The following is a 15,589-nucleotide window of genomic DNA, read 5'->3' as shown; positions in this document are numbered from 1 at the left end:
CCTGCTGTTTGATACTCTACTTTTGCTAAAGAAAGAGAAATAGTTGTTAGTGTCAAGGATAATATGAGTCATTGAATCACTCTATGTCTAGAATATATTGTGTTTGTCGGATTACAATGCAACTAATACATACTAAAGAAACATACATTTACTTAATAAACCCACTAGTTCTAAGTGTCTAAATATCCTAATATCCACTCTTGAGAACAACTTGGAATGGGATTGAATGATTTAAAAAAGTGATGCAATAGGAGAAGGATGGAGGCATTACAACATATCCTCCTTTAATTCCAACTTCCTGAACTCCTAACATATATTGAATCTTAGAAAAATTCTCTTTTGCAAGAGACTTTGTGAAAATGTATAAAACTTAATCATTTATAGGGAAAATGAGCACTTCAATAACTCGATCATGAATGCACTTTTTAATGAAGTGCATTTATAGATTAATTTGTTTTTTGCATTGGCGTTCAATTTTATATTTGAAAACACTGATGGCACTCTGAATATTGTGCTAGAGAGTGGTCAAATGCTACTTCTATGGACCAAGCTCTTGAAGGATCTGTTGAAGCCATACTACTTCTTAACTTGCATTGCCTGCTATTTGATACTCTACTTTTGCTAAAGAAAGAGAAATAGTATTTTGCTTCTTACAAGCCTAAGAGATAGGTCCTACACCAATATTGAAAAGATAACCTACAATAGACTTTCAATCATTAGCACCACCAACCCAATATGGATTAGTGAAACCAGTGAACAATGGAGTCCCCCAGGAATTGTAATGTATCCTAAATCGTTATGTCCCTATAATACTAGTGTAACCCCTTTATTATTATTGTTAGTATAGCCCCCTTATTATTATTGTTAGTATAGCCCCTTTATTGTTATTGTTGTGCCCATGTAGCCCCCATATTGTTATTGTGGCGTCCCATAGAAGCCCACTATTGTTATTTTTGTGCCCTTAGATTATTATTTTTATGTAGGCTCTGATTATATTGTGACCCCTTAGACTCCTATATATACAAATGATGTCTATCATTTTATCATCTAATAATTGTTCATTTATGTAATGTAAAGGAGGTTTCCCCATCGAAGAGGATATTTTTTGAGTATTTGATCTATCTTTTTGTGAGTTGGTTGCATAACACTTGGTATTAGAGCTTTGGACTCTAAGGTTTTTTTGCTTCAAACAGGTCGATTTTTCACTATATATATATTTTTTTCCTACAAAGCTTTAAAAGTAGAAATTATGACCATGTGGAGCCAAAGTCTTGGTGAACTTTGTGCCAAAATTTTAGATCTTGGTTTGCTATATTTTATGAGATATGGTCCGAAGAGGTTAGGGTTTCTGTAGGCTCTAGAACTCAGTCTCAAACAAGCGACCTAGGAAAAAATTGTCATATATTTTGTTTTAGGCATCAAATTTGAATTCCATAAAAATTGGTTGAAATTGCACAGATCATAGTTTTTCATGTATCAATTTCAAGGCTGAAGGTTGAAACAATGACATATGGCATACCGTACAACTTCTCTTATTGAATAAGTCCATAATCAGGTCATCATGGGATATTTGACATAACTCTATATTGAAGAATCCAATATTGGTATGAATTGTGGAATTGGAAAGAAGATTCATAGGGATACCAAAGGGCCTAATATCAGACCTTGGAAATTTGAAATTACAAAGATACAACAATTCTCATGTCGATCTCCTAAAAATTAAGAAAAAAGTGTGTATTTTTTAATTTTTGCAATAGGTTTATTTGAAAAAGCAGTTTCAAGTGATTCAAAGGGAATATTGAAATATAGATATCAGTATTTGGTTATAAAATGCCTCAAAAACAAAATAATTCTACACCCATTAATCCCTCAGAAATCTTTACTATGATGCATGAAGAGGAAGAATTGCAACATGATATATCAAAATTACGAGACCAAGTGCAAGCAATTTCGCTCTCACAAAGAGAAACCAAAGATGACATGGATGACTTAAAAGGGGACATGTATGGATTAAAATTCGACATGGATAGTTTAAAAATAGAAACAAAAGGTCACATGAATGGTTTAAAAGCATACATGGAAGCGATGATGAATGTCAAGATGGAAAGATTAATAAAGTTGTTGCAAGAAAGGCTTCCAAGTGGTGACAAGGTAATCCATGAAAATCATGATGAGGACAAAAGGAATATGAATTATGATTTTAAAGACTCCAATGTGGGGTTTAGGAACCACAACATTCCAAATATATATATGAGTAAGTTTGATGGCAATGATCTAGTAACATGGATACTACAGATGGAGAAATATTTTGATCTACAAGATGTGCTACCCTCACAAAAGGTACATATTGCATCTCTATATTTAGAACCCAATTAGTTTGTATGGTATAGATGGCCTTTTTCGCGTAAACCACTTGTCACCTGGTCAATGTTTATGGATGAAATGATAGCACATTATGAAGATACAAAGAGAAACACCTTCTGTAGCCAATTGATAAATCTCAAACAAAAGGGTTCAATGGAGGAGCACATTAAAGATTTCCAAAAATTGAATATTAGGTTAATTGATATTCTAGAGGAGCATAGGATTGATCTATTCATAAGGAATTTAAAATATAACATCCAACATGAGGTTCGCCTTTGGGAAACTTATTCATTGGAGAAGGCATTCAAGGTGGCAAGAAAAATTGAAAGAAAAATTATGGCAACAAGGAAGTCAACCATTCACAGCTATAAAGTTGGAAGTGTTTCTGCTCCTAGTCTTCAAAAACCTACAAGGTTGACACCACAATGTTGAGTACTGAAGAAGGTATGTTATTATCGTTTATTTTGTCTTCTTTTCTTTAAAACTCATAACCTCTTTGCATCATGAACTAGGTATATAATAAGAAATTATGACAAAATATATGGGATTCGTATGCAACAGAAAATAGCTAATAATTGTCTTTTCCTATGCAAGAAAAGGAGGAAACGGAAGATTGTTGTCCCAAAGTAAAAGACAGGACAAAGTTAACTGTTGTCCCTTTGGCAGAACTGCATCCAAACAAGGCGATCCAAATTGGAGCATATCAGCTAGGAAAGGGAAAAGGAGATATCAAATCGGTGCAAGAGAAGAAGAGGATAACTCAGAATTAATAGTCTGGAAAATCCCCCAGCATCCTTTGATCCTGAGGGATCACTATCTTAATGTTTTTTGTATCATTGATATCTCCACTCGGATGTTATAAGAAGGGGAAACACTGCTAGCCTGGGGAACGACTTGTTGTTATTTTTATGTAATTCTTCTTTGTATTTGAAACTTTGATCATCGACTCTCGTTGAAGAGAGATCAAATGTAACTTTGTTTTGATGTTTTAATATAAATCTGGTTACCATTCCATCTTTGATTCTAGAGTAATCTCAAGCGGTGTGTCCTGGAGGCTAAGGGCCCGGCCCTGGTGGAACACTTGCTCTTGTACCATTATTTCTAATTCATGTGTGGTTTTCATTATTAGCTCTATTCGGTAATCTGATGTGTTTTGCTATTTTACATCACGGTTCTGTTATATTTTGTTTATGCTCAATTGAGTAATGTTGTTCTCTGTAACAGGAACAATGTGTTGTTCATTCTGACTTTGTAATGCATTTTTGTTCCTTTAACCACTGATATAACATTGTTGTTCCTTACAGAATGCTATTTCTATTCAATTATAGAGTAATCGTGTTGTAACATTCATAAGTTGGTATTACTGTATTTATCTACAATTTACACTTAATCTCGATTATTGTTTAACTGGCATTGCTGTTCCATTACGAATTACAATCATTATTCTTTATAACTGAGATTTATACTTGTTGTAACGAAGTCATATTACTGTTTCTTCTAATACTAAGCGTGCCACATGTGATATTTGTTTTGGTTCATTGTACATTTATATTTGACTCTAGTTGTTGTTCCATATTTCATCTTTGTTCGTTGTCGTTCCATTCCCGTTGCTATCCGATTTATCTTTGTAGTAAAATATTATTATCTAATTCGTATAGGATACAATTGCTGCATTTATTTCCGTAGACTAAGGTTTTTCTGTTCAATCTTTTTCATAAGACTAGTTGTTGTTCCATTTCCTGTCATTTGTATTATCATTGCTTTGTTATGAAAAATGATCTAAGACTGTAGTGAGCATTGAAATTTGTTGTATAGTTCCCAGATTGATGATATTTTCCTTGATTGTCCTTAATTACATCATTTTACAGAGGGATGAGTTACCATTACTGTACCCTTGACTGATAAATTGCTATAGTTTTCTGAGTGCATGAATTGAGTTTTAAGGTTCTTTTCTATAAGTATATATTATTTAAAGCATCTATTTACTCTTGTATTTAGAGCATTATACTACTAGCATTACTATGACAAATGACCACCTCAAACTGAGTATACTCTTTGAGATAAAAAATCATTCCTGGATTGATAAGTTAATGTAGGGTAAATAGAGGTGAAAAAGACCCTTTTTACTGCTCGAAATTTTGGCGTCGTTGCAGGGGAAGAGTGTAACCATTTGTTTCTTTTCTAGAGTGATGTAAGAACTTGCTAGGAGAGAACTAGGTTTTAAAAATGGAAGGTAAGAACCTGCGTACGGAGCATGTAATAGCCCTGAACCCCTGCCCACTTTCCTGTAGATTTGTTGCTGTTTTTTGGGTAGAAATTAGCATTTGATTTGTGTGCATGACTAAGCAGAAAAATCCTGAAAATAATCCTAAACCCCTACCCAATTCTGACAAAGCTAAGCATCCAATTATGCTTGGCCGATCAACCTTTATAGACGAAATCCTTAAGAAAGCAAAATCTCAGCCTTCAGTAGGACCTAGAAAACTTGCTTCTAGATAGCCTACTAGTTCCCTTCAGGCCACAGGATCACCATCTGTAGCCTTTGCTGAGGTGCATAGTCAAACCGAAGAGCAAGATTTTTAATAAATTGAGAATTCTAGCCCAAAATCATTGCAAGAAGGCAACTTTAGCAACCTCTGTGAAGGGAGAGGAGAAACAAGAGAGATTGAAGAACCAAGATCTCCTCTTGGGATAATTCAACCATTAAGTAGCCCAGACAAGGGAAGTGATGAAAAAATCATTTATAACAAAGTTGAAGAACCTCAAGAACTAGAATCCCTCCAGACATTAGGCACTCTCATCATCCCAGATAAAGGAAGTGTTGTTAAGGTCATTCCTGTTAAAGCCATTCCCCCTCGATAGCCTAGGAATACCCTCCTAGATATCCCAGAAGGTTATTGACATATATTTGGCCAAATGGCCTAGAACCAGCCAAACACCCAAACCTCTACACTGCAATACTCCATTGTGGATACTGCAGCTAATGCACCTATGAAAGCAATTCCTCTCCAGCATATCCCTACATTCCATGGCCTTACATCAGAAGATCCGGATGCATTCTTATTTGAATTTGATGTGCTGTGTAGAGGATATGACTATACCACCGATCCCTAGAAACTAAAATTGTTCCCCTCTACATTAAAATGGGTTGCTTTAAGATGGTTTATGGGATTGGGAGGTGGTGTTATAAACAATTTGGATCAAATGAAAGATGGTTTTCTAAAGAAATATCAGGACTATTGCAGGTCTAGAGAATTAAAAGATGAAATATTTCAGATGGTATCTAGACCAAAGGAAACATTAGAAGAGTATGTTGAACGTTTCCAGTATAATCTTCAAAGATCTCCTTACACATCATTACCCTTACCTGATAATGTATTAAAACAATGTTAATTAGGGGAATGAAGGAACAATGGATTGAAACACTAAATATTATGGGAAAAGGAGATATTTATCAGGAAAATTTGTTGACATTATTGATTTATGAATTAGGAGCTCGAGAGGCAGCACAAGACTAAAACTAGCGGAACATGACAGGTTTACAAGAGACAACAAGATCTTTGCAAAGGGAGTAACTCGTGCAAAAATTGGAAATTTACTAGAAAAAATTAAAACTGACATATTGGGGACATTGACAACACAACTTGATATTACGTAGGCCAAACAAAAGCAAGCAGAGGTAGAACAAAATTTGGAAATATTCTATCCTATATGCAGAAAGAAACACATCCACAAGGAGTGTCCATTAGATATAGTCCAAATTTGTGCCATTTGTAAAAAATATCACTCTACAAAGAGTTGTCCCTCACTTCTTGGATTGAAAGCAGTATACACGGAAGCGGAAGAAAAGCTAGAACTGGTGTACCTACTCAATCAACACCCTCAATGGTAGCCGCGACAATCATGTATGTTCCCAGATCCAACTTCTTCTTTTTAGCCTCCACAATATCGTGCTCAACAATATAATACAATGTGGCAAAATCAACCTCCCTTTTCAAATTGGTCACAACAACCATTTCCTTCATCATCACCATGACCAAACCAAACAAGTCAACCCAGTTGGCCAAAGTTTCCCTATACTCCACCATATTGGCAAAACAATGTATATCCATCACAATGGTCCCCTACTGCTTCAAAAAGTCAAGCCTAGCAGACAAATTGGCAAAGACAGATGAATCAGCCAGTAGGAACCATTCCACTCCCTCAATCTACACTACCAGCATTACAAAAAAACCCTCAGTCTAATTTAATATTGCAACTCCTGGCCCAGCCCAACCCTAATCCAAATAATAGATCTATCCAATCTATCCAAATAATTGAAACACCAGAACCAGAAACAGATCTAAAGGAGAGTAATGATCTTCAATTAAGATCTGGGCGCATTATAGATATAGAGGGAAATAAAGCCGCTCAAGTTGAAAATTAATTACCTATAGAACAACCACCACAAGAAGAGGATGTGACTAGAAAACAAATTCATGATCAAGAAAACACATCCTCTTCCCCATTCCCAGAACGATTAATTATACCTCGACCTATACAACACCATGATTTTAACATTCTGGGAGAACTGAAAAATTTGTACATAAAAATCCCACTCCTCCAAGCCATCCAAGACATCCCAATATATGAAAATACCATCAAAGAGCTATGTATAAAAAAACCAATGAGGAAAATAACAAATAACCCAAAATTCCAAGTAGTTAGTACCTTATCCGATCTATTATCAGGAAAAGAAACACCCGTTAAATATGAAGACCTAGGAAATGCAATAGTAACAGTACAAATCAATGGACAAACCTTCTCAAATGCCTTAGTTGATATAGGAGTTGCAATAAATATCTTAACAACCACCACTTGTCAAAAACTAGGCATACATCAGTAGAACTGACTTCCACTTTATTAGAACAAGCCGACCGATTCGTGGTTAGGCCAAAGGGCACACTGCATGATGTCATGGTATCTGTTGATTCCTGGGAGTATCCTGCCGATTTTCTGATAATAAACCCCAAAAACCGATTTGATGGACATCCATTGATTTTAGGCATACCTTGGCTTGCAACTGCTGACACTTATATTGGCTGCCGACAAGGGAGTATGACCATAACTAGGGGGGCTAATATCAAGAATCTAGCTTTATATTCTCCAGCCCAGCCAAGTGTCACAATAATAAAAACTAACAAACATCCTATATCATACCTCACCGAAAATATTAGATCTCCATTAACAATAGAAGATGCCCTTGATTTCAAAAGTCAAATGGAAGATGATGTCATTAACAATTTCATTAGCCAAGTTGAATCTAGATCCCACATACAATGTCACATGATAGAAGCAACATTTGAATTGAATTAAAGAAGATCCTCTTAAAGATACTCAAGATCAAATAATACCTACCACCTCTGTCTCAAATAGCAAAATTGTAGAAATTGAGCCAGGAAAGACTTTAAACATTAATGGCAACTGACTTCTGAACAATAAGAGAAGCTAATCCAACTACTGAGGAAATACAAAGAAGCATTTGCATGGGACTACCCTGACATGAAAGAAATTGATCCCCAGTTATTTACACACCACATTTACATAGAGAAGGATGCAAGACATGTTCACCAACCATAAAGGAAACTTAACCCTCATCTAAAATACATTGTAAAAGCTGAACTTCAAAAACTTTTAGATGTGAACTTCATCTACCCTATCTCTAATAGTAAATGGGTCTCTCCACTTCTTGTGGTGCCAAAGAAGAATGGAAAGAGGGGGATTTGTGTAGATTATAGGGAGCTAAATAAAGTAACACAAAAAGACCACTTTCCCCTTCCATTCATTGCCAAGTATTAGACACTTTGGCAGGAAAGAAATTCTTTTCTTTCTTAGACGGTTTTAGTGGATACAATCAGATTTAGATTGCTCTTGAAGACCAAGACAAAACTACTTTTACTTGTCCTTGGGGAACAGTTTCGTACAGAGTTCTACCTTTTGGCCTATGCAATGCCCCTGCCACATTTCAAAGGGCTATCCTCAGCATCTTTTTAGACTTAATAAATGAAGGGCTCAAAGTATACATGGATGATTTTACACCATATGGCAATGATTTCAACACAGCATTGGACACACTAGAAAAAGTGTTGTAGCGCTGCATTGGCACTAGGCTCTGTTTGAGCCATGAAAAATGCTATATGATGATGACTGAAGGACTTATTTTAGGCCATTATATCTCAGCAACTGGAATATAGGTAGACCCAGCCAAAATCCAAATAATTTTGTTAATTCCCACTCCCACTCCTACCACTGAGACAGAGGTATGTAGTTTTCTTCGATTTTCTGGTTATTATAGAAGATTTTAGAACATTTTTCTCATATTGCTGCACCTCTATATGCGCTGACAGGTAATGTTGACTTTCTTTGGATAGGAAAATGTGATCGTGCTTTTCAGGATCTGAAAAAGCTTGTGTCAACAACCCCAGTCCTTAGAGGTCCAAATTGGGACCTGCCATTTCAAATTTCATCAGATGCTTCAGATACAGCTATTGGAGCAGTCCTTGGGCAGGAAGAAGATAAAAAACCATATGAAATTTATTATATTAGCAAGAATTTATCCCCTACTGAATTGAACTATATTGTTACTGAAAATGAATTTTTGGCTGTAATACATGCTGTCAATAAATTCAGGAATTATATTACTGGATATCCTGTTATCTTGTATACATATCACTTTGCCATAAAATACTTAGCAAATAAATCAATCACAAATGGTAGAGTAACTAGATGGTTGATTTTATTGCAGGAATTCGACATCACAATAAAGGACTGACTTGGAAAAGAAAATCCTGTAGCTAACTTTCTCTCACGAATGCCAAAACTAGTGGACGCAGCAGTAGTTGAATATCAATTTCCAGATGAGCATTTGTTTGTTGTCGCTGTTAAAAGACCCTGGTATGTTGATGTTGCAAATAATTTAGCAGTAGGAAAATTACCGAAACATTTGATCACTAATGAACGAAAACAAATTGTCTAGCGAGGTACTCGATTTTCTTGGATTGGGGGCTACCTATTCCATACAAGGGCAGATATGCACATCAAGATGCGTCCGTGGAGATGAAATTTTTGACATTTTGAAAGCTTGTCACGACGGAGCGTGTGGCGGACATTTTTTCGATCGAATAACTGGTCACAAGGTGCTGCAAACAGGGTATTATTGGCCCACAATCTTCAAAGATGAAAAGAAGTTCGTTCAAGCTTGTGACAGCTGCCAAAGAGTAGGATTCCCTGGATAGTCCGATGAAATGCCCTTGAACCCACAGCTAGTTATTGAGCCATTCAAGTGATGGGCCCTCGATTTTTTTGGTCCAATTAACCCATCATCGAACCAGAAAACGTATATTTTGGTAGCAACAGAATATGTCACCAAATGGGTTGAAGCAGAGGCATTGCCAAGATCTATAGAGGATTCCGTCATATAGTTCATGTTCCATATATTTGTGCGATATGGGATCCCAAGAGATATATTTACAGATGGTGGACCACAGTTTACTGGTAGCAAGATTGCTGCAACACTAAAAAACTATGATATCCAGCATAAAATTACTAATCCATACCACCCATAGGCAAATGGTCAAGTAGAAAGCAGCAATAAAATAATAGAAGAAATCCTAACAAAAACCATTGCGTCACATAGACGCGTTTGGGTTGCAAGATTTCCAGAAGTCTTGTGGGCTTATAGAACAACGTGGAGAGGCACTACCGGCTATTCACCATAACAATTAGTATTTGGAAAGGAACCCATCTTTCAGATAGGATTCGAGATACAAACACTGCGAACAACACAAGAAGTCGGTCTAGATCTAAACGAGACACAGATTAATAGATTACAACAGATCAATGAGCTAGATGAAATCAGGCTCTTTGCCCTTCAACACACTGCATTGATCCAACAACAGCGAGCTAAATGGCATGACACTTTCATTAAAAAGAAAGTCTTCCATGAAGGAGATTGGGCGCTCCTATATGATTCCAAGTTTTAGGATTTTTCCGGGAAGCTCCAGACTCATTGGCTAGGCCCATATGAAATCTAGAAGGTACACGATAATGACACCCTTACTCTAACCACCATTGACAGACCTGGACATACCTTTGAGGCAAACGGCCATGGAGTTCTATATCGCAAACCACTTACTCGAGAATCCTTCTACCAGCAACTCCGCGAAGACTCCGACATGAAGATTTTGGTGGAGGAATAGAAATCTTCCTCACCTCTAGTTCATTAACTGATTCAATTGTTCCTACATTCTGTATATAATTCCTTCATTTTGTATGCGTAAATTATTCTCTATACATATTTTTTTTTTCTATTTGCATTTTGTTGTTCCTTTTAGGAAGAAACAACATTCTCACCAATTTGCTGTTCCTTTTTTTTCAAGGAACAACACCTCCATATTTTCTATTCCTTTTCGAAGGAACAATAGTTCCATAATCTTTGTTGTTCCTTTTCAAAGGAATAGTGCTTTTGCATTATGCCGTTCCTTTCAGAAGGAAAGGCATTTTCACCGTTTTGCTGTTCCTTTTTCCAAAGGAACAACACTATCGTTTTTGTTGTTCCTTTTCCGAAGGAACAACACTTTTGTTTTTCTACTGTTCCTTTTTTGAAGAAACAACACTTTTATTTTGTTGTTCGCTTTCCGAGGGAACAACACTTTTGTTTTTTTGTTGTTCCTTTCTCCGAAGGAACAACACTTTCATTTTGGTTGTTCCTTTTCCACTTTCATTTTTTCTATTCCTTTTTCCGAAGGAACAACACTTTCGTTTTTGTCACCTTTGTCTTCTGTTGTTCCTTTTTCAAAGGAACAACACTTTTTTTTCTACTGTTCCTTTTTTCGAAGGAACAACACTTGTATTTTCTGTTGTTCCTTTTTTGAAGGAACATCACTTGCATTTTTTGTTGTTCCTTTTTGAAAGGACAACATTTTTGTATTCCTTTTACTTACGCTTGTTCTCCTTGATATTCCAATTAAAGGATAGTTGTTGTTCCTCTCAATATACAACAGTTTCAAGTATTCTTTTGTGATTTGGAACACAGCTATACACTTATGCAATGGATACAAAACTATAGCATACTACAATCAGCAAATTACATAAATCACTATTTTCTAAATTGCTTTGAATTGATAGTAGAAAAGAGGAAAGGAAACAACTATTCATCACTTTGTTGTCCTTATTCTGCTAATACTAATATGATTGGTTATCTTTATCATGGTGGTTCTTTTTAAATTCCCATAATCTTGTTTGATTATTATTAAGGAATAAGAAAAAAGGGTATATTTTTCTATTGAGATGTTAAGACTTCTTCCATCATTCCTACTCTTAAGGAGTGTTGAACCACCCTTTGTGTATAAATAGTAAAGTATTTTATAAAAGAGAAAAAAGAAGAAGAGAAAAATGTTTATATGATTTGCTAATATGGGTTGTTAAATGAAGGATAAGGGGTCTCATCAAGAGCCAGCCTACCATGATCATAAGGAAGAAAGTGAAGTGGCATTCGATATGGCCACCACATCGGGGATATCATCCAAGAGACACATAAAAAAAAATAAAGAGTCCTTGGAATAGGAGGTCTCATCACGAGCCGTTCTGCCCACCTTTCACTCCTTCTTGGTGAATGGAATTATGGTTTATTTGGTTACCAAGCCAGCATAATGACCTCCATTTTGACATTGCACAACACTTCCTAAGCATACACAAAGGATCATGGTTCCATGGGTGAAAGAAACAACTCTGTCAAGGTTATGGACACCTGTGGGCAACAGAGCTCTATTGATGGTATTGAAGTCACATTCCTTATACACTAATAGCAATTATCAAGACCCTTCTTTGTCTTATACCTTTGTAATAGGTCAAAGGAGATTATGTATATAACTTCCTCGAACCTTTAAACACATGAAAATCTATTACAACCAATCATGATGGAAAAAGTTGATAATGACCGCATCAGATTTTTTGTGCACGTTAGTTGTCCTATCCTCCCAACCTCGCATCATATCACGGTATTCTCTTATTTATTAAGCGATTATATTATACACCTTGATTTCGACAACCTACTCCTTTTGTAAACATGGTATCTCAGTATACACTGTTCCTTTATGACTTTGTACCATGGTAGTTCGGCATGCCGCTCCCTCATTTGACGGTCGAGGACAGCCTATCACATTGTAGGGGGAAGCAGGTGACCTCATAATTTGCTAGTATATGTGTTAGACTATTATTCGAAGAATTTTCACTTGGGAATATCAAGGCTTAATGGTATATTGTTTTCCAATTTGCATGGCTTGTTGTTCCTAAGCTATTTCCATATTATGCTCTGCAACAATTAGTAAGTGACTCGGGATTTGAACGAGCTTGCTGTTTCATTATTTTCTCTGTATTTTCTAATAGTTTGAACAACCTACTGTTCCATTGCCATCTCTACATTTCTACAGTGTGCTAAAGCATGGGAAGATGATCAATTCAGAGAGAACCATAGGTATTGACATTTTCTGATGCTACACGGGAAATCCTAACAAGGGCAGGATGGATAGTTTATCTCAATCGTTTACAAGAATCCAACAAGACCATAGCAATAGAATTGTTGTAGAACTTGCAAGAATATCACTCCATGGTAAGAGGGAGACACACAGCAGTCACCGATGACATAATTGCAGTGGTCTTGGGACCGCCAGCCACTGGACCTGTGTGGACTCTAAAGAAGGAGAGACTGCAAAAAATCATAAAATTCTTCCAAGATGAAGGCTAGAACCTGACTGTAAGAGGAAAAGGAGTTCTACTAGTAGCATTAGGAGAGCCATGGACAGAATTGGAAAGAATCATCCAGAGCTACATCACCTGTGAAGGCAGGAAAGATGTGGTAAGACCACGCCACCTTAAACTTTTAGCTGTATTAAAACAGAAATGCTCTATGAATTTGCCTGCATTTTTAAATTCTTTACTACATGATGTTGCTCGAAGCATGAAAAAATCACGACACAAATAATCGGTAGTAAGTCACCACGGGATGATATGACTGATAGTTAGCTATAGTCTTGCTCAGAAACAGAGCAGTTGGGAAGAATTGATTGTCACGATAGATGGGGGACTGGCTCTGCCAGCTCCAAAATGAAAACATGCTACCAGTACACCGAATAGACCATTGAAATGGAGGAAAGCAGTTAGATTGGCATGGATCAGAGGGAGGCTGGAAAATTCCCAAGGGAATCATAGTCAACCGGTGGAGATAGATGATTCAGGGGATGAGCAACCCCCGCAATTGGAAGGAGAGGAGAATGAGAAAGAGTTGGAGGAAAATGAGGAAGGAGAAACAGAGGAAGAGACTGAGCAGTCTGGGTAGGCGGAGGAAGAGATAGAGCAATGTGAATAAATCCCATTACAAAATACATTGCAAGAGGATGAATTAACCCAAATTCTGGCCAATATGGGAGAATATTCTCAACCTCTCAGCCCACTAAGCCTCCACATCGAAGAAGAACCGAAGGAGAATTCTTCTCATGACAAAGATGCATTCAAAGAATTATGCAATGAAGAAGAAGAAGAAGAGAATCACTCCATTCATGATGAAAGTATATCTGGAGAGAAAAGTGATGAAGATACAGAAGAGGAACAATCTATTCCCAACCAGACTACACCAGAAGAATTTCATGGAGGAGAAGGGGTGGAAGAAGAAGTCACACAGGAAATAACAGAACAATCTAGGGTTTTTACTCCTGAACAACTCAATCAGAACAAAGAAGAAGCACCCCAAGAAGAGAACCAAGAAATTGGCCAAGACGATAGTCCAGGCTTGAGTAAACAGACAATTATTCTTTCCAAGAAAACAAAAGAGATCAAAATATTACGAAAATAGAAGCAAATACTGCTTAATGTGATAGCATGACTTCGAAAACAAATCGAGGTTTTGAAAATGGGAAAGAGAGAAAAAATGACCTCGGGGTTAAGACATGCAACCACTCCGACAAAACCCCTCAAGAAAAAGATTAGGAGGACTCAAGTCCAGCCTGCCATTCAAAACCAAAAGGAAAAGCACTTAGCTGTCACCCATGTTGAAGTACAAACATATAATATATCAGCCTGTGACAAATGAGTTCAGATATTGGCACAACCTGCTGAAGGAATGTGAACCATAAACACGAGACGATGCAATAAGAAGATTCAAGTAAACCTTCCGCTTACAACTACCATGTGGGATAGTGATCCAAGGACAGTAACTCTATGAAAGGACTTGGTGCAAACCCAGCAAACAGTAGAGAAACTTACAGAACAGACTGTCTCTCAAGAAAAGTATGAAAAATTACAACAGAAACTGAAGAATGTCAACTTATCCAAAAGCCAAGCCTTTGAAGGATGGCGAAAGGAAGAAGAAATGGTCAAAAGGGTAACTCATAGAATAGATGTAGTCATCAAACAAATGGATACCTTATGTTCTTTGTATACTGACATTCTAGCGTGTAGAGCACCTGTTAGGAAGTATGCCTTGTTTTTAGTGGAACGATATTTGCAATTGAAAATTAAAGCTGTCAAAGTAGGAGCCCCGATAGAAATGAATACTATTGACGATTTCATAAATTGTTGTAAGCACTATGGGGTGAAGGTTCAAAGATTATTATATGAATTCTATCTGCATAACCTTGTGTTAGATCAAGAAACAGAGCAGAACCCCGACCCTTTCATTGGGGATATCCAACTGTAGGCATTCATTTCTTTTGGTGTTAAACAAATAAAATGGCTTAAAGCCTATAATGCCTTTCAAAGACAAGAAAATGGATTAGACTTATGGTATGAGCTGAGCCTAGAGACCCATTACAGTTGTGGAATAAACATAGGAACCTCATGAGGACTAAGGGCATGATTGAGGCATTAGGACCTATTCATACAACAATCAATAAGCAAGGTATAGAATATTTCTTTACCATTAAGGACCTTGCATTGCAGCTGCCAAATTCTGATATCAGACTTCTAATCTGAACATCCAACTCAGGGAACCATTTAAATATGAGAACTTTAAGCTAGCTGTTGATCGCTTGGGTCTTTATGGTGACCTTATTTTGAGAGAAGGACCATCTTGGTTAGGTTGTAGGTTCTGCAGCCCGGTTATTTGGCACCCTGCACCTAGATACCAAGCCTTACATGAAATGCTTTAGGTTCATATTTCTACTATATTTTGTTTATGCTCAATTGAGTAATG

Source organism: Pinus tabuliformis, chromosome 6, assembly GCF_031772625.1.
Source record: "Pinus tabuliformis cultivar Carrire ecotype Pingquan chromosome 6, CPIR1, whole genome shotgun sequence".
Lineage (NCBI taxonomy): Eukaryota > Viridiplantae > Streptophyta > Pinopsida > Pinales > Pinaceae > Pinus > Pinus tabuliformis.
Note: the sequence above shows the minus strand (reverse complement) of the source record.